Source organism: Mus caroli, unplaced genomic scaffold, assembly GCF_978045245.1.
Source record: "Mus caroli unplaced genomic scaffold, Mus_caroli_1 scaffold_5, whole genome shotgun sequence".
NCBI lineage: Eukaryota > Metazoa > Chordata > Mammalia > Rodentia > Muridae > Mus > Mus caroli.
This window is the reverse complement of record NW_028227260.1, coordinates 106,112,607-106,121,648: the sequence shown is the minus strand read 5'-3', so window position 1 is coordinate 106,121,648 and position 9,042 is coordinate 106,112,607. Positions and strand designations below refer to the sequence as shown.

Genomic DNA, 9,042 nt, shown 5'->3' with positions numbered 1-9,042 from the left:
GAACCTCTGGTGGAATCAACATGCTGGACCTAAAGCTGTACTACAAAGCAATTGTGATAAATACTGCATGGTATTGGTATAGTGACAGACAAGTAGACCAATGGAACAAAATTGAAGACCCAGAGATGAACCCAGACACCTATGGTCACTTGATCTTTGACAAGGGAGCTAAAACCATCCAGTGGAAAAAAGACAGCATTTTCAACAAATGGTGCTGGCACAACTGGCGGTATCATGTAGAAAAATGCGAATTGATCCATTTCTATCTCCTTGTACTAAGGTCAAATCTGAGTGGATTAAAGAACTCCACATAAAACCAGAGGCACTGAAAATTATAGAGGAGAAAGTAGGGACAAGCCTGGAAGATATGGGTACAGGGGAAAAATTCCTGAATAGAACAGCAATGGCTTGTGCTGTAAGATCGAGAATCGATAAATGGGACCTCATAAAATTGCAAAGCTTCTGCAAGGCAAAAGACAACACCAATAAGACAAAAAGGCCACCAAGAGATTGGGAAAGGATCTTTACCTATCCCAAATCGGATAGGGGACTAATATCCAATATATATAAAGAACTCAAGAAGGTGGACTCCAGAAAATCAAATAACCCCATTAAAAATGGGGCTCAGAGCTGAACAAAGAATTCTCACATGAGGAATACCGATTGGCTGAGAAGCACCTGAAAAAATGTTCAACATCCTTAATCATCAGGGAAATCAAAACAACCCTGAGATTCCACTTCACTCCAGTCAGAATGGCTAAGATAAAAAATTCAGGTGACAGCAGATGTTGGCAAGGATGTGGAGAAAGAGGAACACTCCTCCATTGTTGGTGGAATTGCAAGCTTGTACAACCACTCTGGAAATCATTCTGGAGGTTCCTCAGCAAATTGGACATAGTACTACCAGAGGATTCATCAATACCTCTCCTGGGCATATATCCAGAAGATGTCCCAACCTGTAAGAAGGACACATGCTCCACTATGTTCATAGCAGCCTTATTTATAATAGCCAGAAGCTGGAAAGAACCCAGATGCCCCTCAACAGAGGAATGGATACAGAAAATATGGTACATTTACACAATGGAGTACTACTCAGGTATTAAAAAAAACGAATTTATGAAATTCCTAGGCAAATGGATGGACCTGGAGGGCATCATCCTGAGTGAGGTAACCCAATCATAAAGGAACTCTCACAATATGTACTCACTGATAAGTGGATATTAGCCCAGAAACTTAGGATACCCAAGATATAAGATACAATTAGCTAAACGCATGTAATTCAAGAAGAACGAAGACCAAAGTGTGGACACTTTGCCCCTTCTTAGAAATGGGAACAAAACATCCATGGAAGGAGTTACAGAGACAAAATTTGGAGCTGTGCCGAAAGGATGGACCATCTAGTGATTGCCATATGCAGGGATACATCCCATAATCAGCTTCCAAACGCTGACACCATTGCATACACTAGCAAGATTTTGTTGAAAGGACCCAGATATAACTGTCTCTTGTGAGACTATGCCGGGGCCTAGCAAACACAGAAGTGGATGATCACAGTCAGCTATTGGATGGATCACAAGGCCCCCATTGGAGGAGCTAGAGAAATTACCCAAGGAGCTAAAGCGAACTGCAACCCTATAAGTGGAACTACAATGTGAACTAACCAGTACCAGGGAGCTCTTGTCTCTAGGTGCATATGTATCAAAAGATGGCCTAGTCGGCCATCACTGCAAAGAGAGGCCCATTGGACTTGCAAACTTTATATGCCCCAGTACAGGGGAACCCCAGGGCCAAAATGGGGGATTGGTTGGTAGGGGATTGGGGGGGTAGGTATGGGGGACTTTTGGGATAGCATTGGAAATGTAAACGAGGAAAATACCTAATAAAAATAAATTAAAAAAAAACAAAAAACATAACAAACAAAGAAACAAACAAACAAACAAAAAAAAACAGAAGAAGTGTATAATAAAAGAAGATATCCAAGGGCTCACTGAAAAAAAAGAAAATTAATCCCTCACAGGTATATTTAGCCACCTTAAGGATGACACCAAGTTTTAACACTAAGATGATGTAAGTTGCGGGACCAAGTAATCTCAGAAAGTTTCAATCTCCACAAAGCCGTTTGGCAAGGAAATATAAAAAACTGTAAGAATAATTCAGTGGCAGGGGTACTTGAAAGTTGGACTTAAATTTACAGGGATACATATTTCATTACCTAGTTTGGGTTGGGATTTTTTGCTGATCAGAATCATTCACATATCATTATGTACTCCTGTATGTAACCTCAATAAACTTGACCCGATTGGAATATATTTGGCCTACTGATACCCTATATGGGCAAAGAGGCATTTCTTAAAGTCATAAAATGATAAATACCTAGAAAGTTATCATTGCTCTTGGACCCCATATTTAACTTGGCACAGAAAACTAGATCACATACTGTTTAAGTCTCTTAGATATGTCCAAGAAGAAAATATAGACAATGGGACTAGAAACAAATCACACACACACACACACACACACACACACACATACACACACACACACATACACACACTATAGCAGGCACAGAGTAATTTTACCCCTAAAAGTAATAATAGAAAGAAAAGTAAGATCTATCAACAATAAAGTTGCTTTGGAAATTACATACAAATCCTCTTCTAGAGGTAGAAATTGTCCTTATACACAGTCAAACTTATGCAATATAATGCAGAATCATGTCGATGAGTCCTACAATTGCAGCTCTTTACCCTCTCTCAGGTATACAGAACATCAAAATATTGAGAAACTTGTGGCATCAACTTCCTTAGAGTTACTGTTCCCTGAAGCTTTCACTTGCATTTATAGACTTGTATTCTGTATCAGGCATTTTAGAACTCCCTTTCTAAAGAGCACTAGATGTTAAGTTTTCTAACTATATGAAAAAATAGCTGATGCTAGGTTTTTGCTAGGAAATATCAATATCAACTCCCATCAATTTTAAATTAAATTATACATTCTTTTTTTTTTATTCTGTTCTTGATGTTCCTTTAAAAAAAATCATGTTACATCCTGATTGCTGTCCCCAGTACCAGTCAAACTCACACAGTTCCTTCTCCATCCCTCATCCCCGTCTCTCATATTTGGGAGAGTAAAGCCTACCCACTTGGTATCCTCCCACCCTGGCACATCAAATCTCTGCAAGACTAGGCACTTCTTCTCCCCCTGTGGTCAGACAAGATACCCACATTGGGGGAATGGAATCCACAGACAGCTAACAGCTTTAAGAATAGCCCCTGCTCCAGTTGTTGAGGACCCCCATGAAGACTGAGCTACATCTTCTAACTATGGGGGGGGGGAATCAAGGTCCAGCATGTGTATCTTCTTTGTTAGATGGGTCAGAGCTGCAAGGGTTCCAGTTAGTTAACACTGTTGGTTTTCCTGTGGAGTTACTATTTCCTTTGAAGCTCTCAGTCCTTACCCCAAGTCTTCCATAATGGTCTCTAAGCACACCATCCATATTTCAGTCCTGGGTGTCTGTATCTGACTGAGTCAGCTGCTAGGTGGAGCCTCTCAGAGGACATTTATGCTAGGCTCCAGTCTGCAAGCATAACAGAATATCATTAATAGTGTCTGGAATTGGCTCTTGCCCATGGGATAGGACTCTAGTTGGGCTGAATTTTGGTTGGCCATCCTCTCAGTCTCTGTTCCATCCCCTGTGCCTGAATTTTTATAGGGAGGATACATTTGGAGTTGAAAGTTTTATGGGTGGGTTAGTGTCCCTATCACTTCACTGGGGTTCCTGCTTAGCTACATGTTCAATATCCCCAATGCTGAGATTCTCACCTAAGTCACCCACTTTGATTCTTGGAAGCCTCCCTTATCTCAGGTCTTTGCCAAGTCCTTGAGATACCTCAACCCTGTCAGTTGGAGATTTTCCTTCACTCTCAAGGCCATCTAGACATCTCCACTGTCTCTTCCCTCACTTGATCCTGAACCCCTTGCCCTGCCCCCATAATCCTTCCAATCCCCTCTGCCACTTGTTCCTGTCCTCCCTCCATCTTCCTCTTCCAACAATTTTATTCCTTCTTCTAAGTGAAATTTGAACAACCCATTTTAGGACTTCCTTCTTGTTTATCTTCTTTGGATCTGTGGGGTGTAGCATGGTTATCCTGTATTTTATAGCTAATATCCACTTATAAATTGAGTAAATATTGTGCATGTATTTTTTGGGTCTTGGTTAGCTCACTTAGCATCGTAGTCTCAAGTTCCATCCATTTGCCTACAAAGTTCATGATATTCTTGTTAATCACAAATATAATTTCATTGTGTAGATATACCACATTTTCTTTATCCTTCAGTTGAAGGACATGTGGGTTAAGTCTAGTTTCTGCCTGTAAAATAAAGCTGCCATAAACATAGTTGTACAAGTTTCCTTGTGTTATAGTGGTGTATCTTTTGGGTATATTCCCAGGAGCAGTAGAGTTGGTTCTTAAGGTAGAATTATTCCCAATTTTCTGAGAAACTGACAAATTGATTTACACAATTGTACAAGTTTGCAATCTCACCAGCAATGGAGAAGTGTTCCAATTGCTCTACATCCTTGCTAGCATGTGCTATCACTGTTATCTTAGTCATTGTGAGAGGAGTAACATCTCAGGGTTGTTTAGATTTGCATTTCCCTGATGACTAAGGAATTTGAACAAGCTTTAAGTGTTTCTCAGTCATTCAAGTTTCCTTTGTTGAGAATTTTCTGTTTAGCTCTGTTCCCCATTTTAAAAAATTGAATTGGTTATTTTACTCTAATATTGTTTGTATCTCTCTCTCTTTCTCTCTCTCTCTCTCTCTCTCTCTCTCTCTCTGTATGTGTATGTGTGTGTGTTTTGTTTGTGTGTGTGTGTGCATGTGTGTGTGTGCGCATGTGTGTGTGTGTTTTGAATGGAGTCTCAGTAAGTTTGTGGGCAAAAAGGAAAATGTGTTGTTTTATGTGGAGTATGCAACAGACCTCAAGTTAAACGGATTTTGGTGATAGCAGACAGGTAGCAAGAATGTCTGAAGATAAATGGTCCTCGATAATTCTTACCTCAGCCATAATAGGAAGGAAATCTGTGGGTCATAGGAAGTATGTGAAGAATATGGACATATAAAAGAAACATAAACACAGTCTGTTCCCATAAATAAGAAAAAAACACTGGCTGGGAACATAAATTTCCTTTGCAATTAACTGTTCATATATATCCTTACATTTTTATTTTTGTTCTCTTTCTATATAAATTTCATAGTTAATTTTTAAAAATATTTCATATATATATACATATATACACACATATATATGTCTCTATATATGTATAGATTTGCATTTTAAGAGTTCAGTTGGTGTGTAACTTATAGCTTGTATGTATCCTTTTTGGTTCCATTCTGACTTTTTTCATCTCACACTTGACACTACATTCACTTAACCACTTAAATTTACCATATTGCTCCAAACCAGGACACTGATGTTATTGTCTCCAAATCTTATTCAATCTTTTACTGCAGCTAACATTGAAACTTATGTCAAACCATTAGAGGTGTTCCTGAAGTTAACATTATCTCTGAAAATAAATTCAAGAAAAATCATCCTGCCCTGAGGACTTAATTAAAATAAAATATACAAACCAAACACTTGAGAAGAATAACAGTGACAAACCAGAGGATACATACACCTCAGAATATGAAAACAAAACACACTCAAAAATACAAAAATTAAGGGAAGTATCCATTAGCATAATCCCACATGTTCATGGCGTCTGGCTTCTCAAGACTAGAAAACAAAAACAATGAGAGACCATAAATGTCAGAAAAAGACCACAAAGCCCTAATGATAAAACACTGTAAAGGTCAACAAGAAGAGTCAAATAAACAGACTGAGAATTTCTAATCCTAAATCAGAAAGGGGACTAATATTCAATATATATACAGAACTCAAGAAGATGGACTCCAGAAAACCAAATAACCCTATTAAAATGGGGTACAGAGCTAAACAAGGAATTCTTTACTGAGGAATACTGTATGTTTGAAAAGCACCTGAAAAGTTGTTCAACATCCCTAATCATCAGAAAAATGCAAATCAAAACAACCCTGCTATTCTACCTCACACCAGTCAGAATGACTAAGATCAAAAATTCAGGTGACAGCAGATGCTGGCAAGGATGTGGTGAAAGAGGAACACTTTTCCATTGTTGGTGGGATTGCAAGCTGGTACAACCACTCTGGAAATCAGTCTGACGGTTCCTCAGAAGATTGGACATAGTACTATCAGAAGATCCAGCAATACCTCTCATGGGTATATACCTAGAAGATGCTCCAACATGTAATAAGGACACATGCTACACTATGTTCATAGCAGCCTTATTTATAATAGCCAGAAGCTGGACAGAACCCACATGTCCCTCAACAGAGGAATGGATACAGAAAATGTGGTACATTTACACAATGGTGTACTAATCAGCAATTAAAAACAACGAATTTATGAAATTTGTAAGCAAATGGAGGGATATGGACTATATCATCCTGAGTGAGGTAACCCTATCACAAAAGAACACACATGATAAGCACTCACTGATAAGCAGATATTAGCCCAGAAACTTAGACTAACCAAGATACAATTTGCAAAGCACATGACATTTAAGAAGAAGGAAGACAAACAAGTGGATACTTCGCTCCTTCTTAGAAAGGGGAACAAAATACCCATGAAATAGTCACAGAGATAAAGATTGGAGCTGAGACAAAAGAAAGGACCATCCAGAGTCTGCCCCACTTGGGGATCCATCCCATATAGAACCACTAAACCAAGACATTATTGCATATGTCAGCAAGATTTTTGCTGATAGGACCCTGACATAGCTATCACTTGTGAGGCTATGCCAGTGCTTGGCAAATACATAAGTGGATGCTCACTGTCATCTATTGGTTGGGACACAAGGCCCCTAATGAAGAAGCTAGAGAAAGTACCCAAGGAGCTAAAGGGGTCTGCAACCCTATAGGAGGATCAACAATATGAACAAATCAGTACTCTCCAGAACTATGTATCTAGTTGCATATGTATCAAAGGTTGGCCTAGTCAGTCATCAATGGGAGGAGAGGCCCTCAGATTTGCAAAGATCATATGCCCCAGTACAGGGGAATCCCAGGTCCAGGAAGTAGGAACAGTTGTGTTGGGTAGCACGGAGGGGAGGTCATAAGGTGCTTTGGGGATAGCATTTGAAATGCAAATAAAGAAAATGTCTAAAAAAATCTAGGGAAAATTATATAATAATTTCAAGAGGCAAATAAGAAAGTCACCAAAGTAAACAAAGTGAACAATAATGTGAATGAAAAGCTTAAAACCTTGGAGAAAAATTTAAGGATGAAAAATGAGAGACTTAAAAGAAACAGAGCCACATTCTGTAAATGAATCTACCAATCAAAAATGGCACTTTATAAATCATTATCAGCAGATATGATTAAGTAGAATGAATATAAAAAATGTATGACAAGGTTGGGGAATTAATAGGACATAGGTAAAGGAAACAATCATTGAGCATGAACAAACTTCCAAGAAGTCTGGAATATACTCAGAACACCAAAACTAAGTGTTTTGAGAAGAAAAAGAAGAAGAGAAGAAAAAGCTGAGCTAAAGTTCAAATAACCTAGACCACCAGTTGAATGAAGTTATAGCCAGGAATTTCCTTACCTTAGACAAATAGACACCAAGCATATATTTACAAGCCCACATAGATATCACCTGAGAAAAACCTCCCTACAACCTATCATAATGAAGATATCAGAAATAAAAAGCAAAGAAACAATACTAAAAATTACAAAGAAGAGTGTGTTCCCTAGATAGCATCCTTAGATGGATAGAGCAATATACTCAGAGGAGTCTGGGGAAGCAAGATATGAATTGACAGCCAAGACTGCAGGAAAACAGATGGCCACAGGCCAGTGATTACACAGAGTCTATTTGCTACTAGGATGAGAGGAGATTCTCCCCACAAACATGCAGTAAGCATGGTGCTCTATAAGCCACTCATTGTTTTCTCATTCAGACAACTTTGAGCCTTCCAAACATACCTCCTGCCCTTTGGTTATCTTCCAGCAGTAGGAGATCAGGAGGAACCTGTCTGTATCCAGCTTCAGGAGCTAAGTAAAAGCTATGCTACTTGAAGGGATGTTGTCTGGGCAACAAGTGCAAAAAACTCAATGTGGACATCTCTCTGTACTATACCACCATACTTAAGCCTATGTTCACTGGATATATGGAGGTGCTGACAATGACTTTTGGATCATTGTAGATCAGTGTGAAGAGTAGCATGACACAATTTTGAACTACTTCTGACATGACATTAAAATCTTCCCTCAAAACATCAAAAAGCTAGGAATTGATGGCTAAAGCAAAATATTATCTCATCCAAGGGCTTTTAAAAGTGTTCCAGATTGCTATGCAGGACAAGAAAGACTCCCACCAGCCTATGGGCAACATTCCCATCATCATATGCTTGAGGGAAGAGAACAGGTTTATTGAATCTATGGCCAAGCCTGCAGCGAACAATCTGTATAATAGAAATAATAACAAGTAGTCCCACAGCAGCAGCTATGGGGACTTGATGGAAAAAATGGAGTTTTGATAAGTGATCCCTTGATTAAGAGAGGGTGGGTACTCTTTGTCAAGGACACCATAAATGACCAGGTCTGCTGCTGGTCTTTCTACAGCCAGAGTCATTATCTAGCAAAGGTGTGCTGTACCTCCATTATGTATGCCACAGAGAAGTGTCAGACTACTATGTAATTCTCAGGATCTCCAATAGATAAAAACTCAATGTCCTACTTTATATGACCTCTCAAGACCATGAACACTGCATTTTGAAGACCATGGTTCAGATCACACCTGGCTTTCAATAGAGAAATATCTGTGAATTGTGGGACTGTGTGTGTTACATCTACCCTAAGACATTAGCTGATGTTATTCCACATCACAAAACTATTCTTAACTCTTTATTTCAGAGAGAGCTTCAGGGATGCATGGCCTGATTCTTTCAGTGTGGG

At 39.0% G+C, this 9,042-nt stretch overlaps 1 pseudogene; it reads left to right on the top strand.

Annotated features, from left to right (window-relative positions):
• The first annotated feature begins 6,513 nt into the window (after nt 1-6,513).
• On the top strand, nt 6,514-8,785 carry LOC110287029 (BTB/POZ domain-containing adapter for CUL3-mediated RhoA degradation protein 2 pseudogene; annotated as a pseudogene).
• The last annotated feature ends 257 nt before the right edge of the window (nt 8,786-9,042 follow it).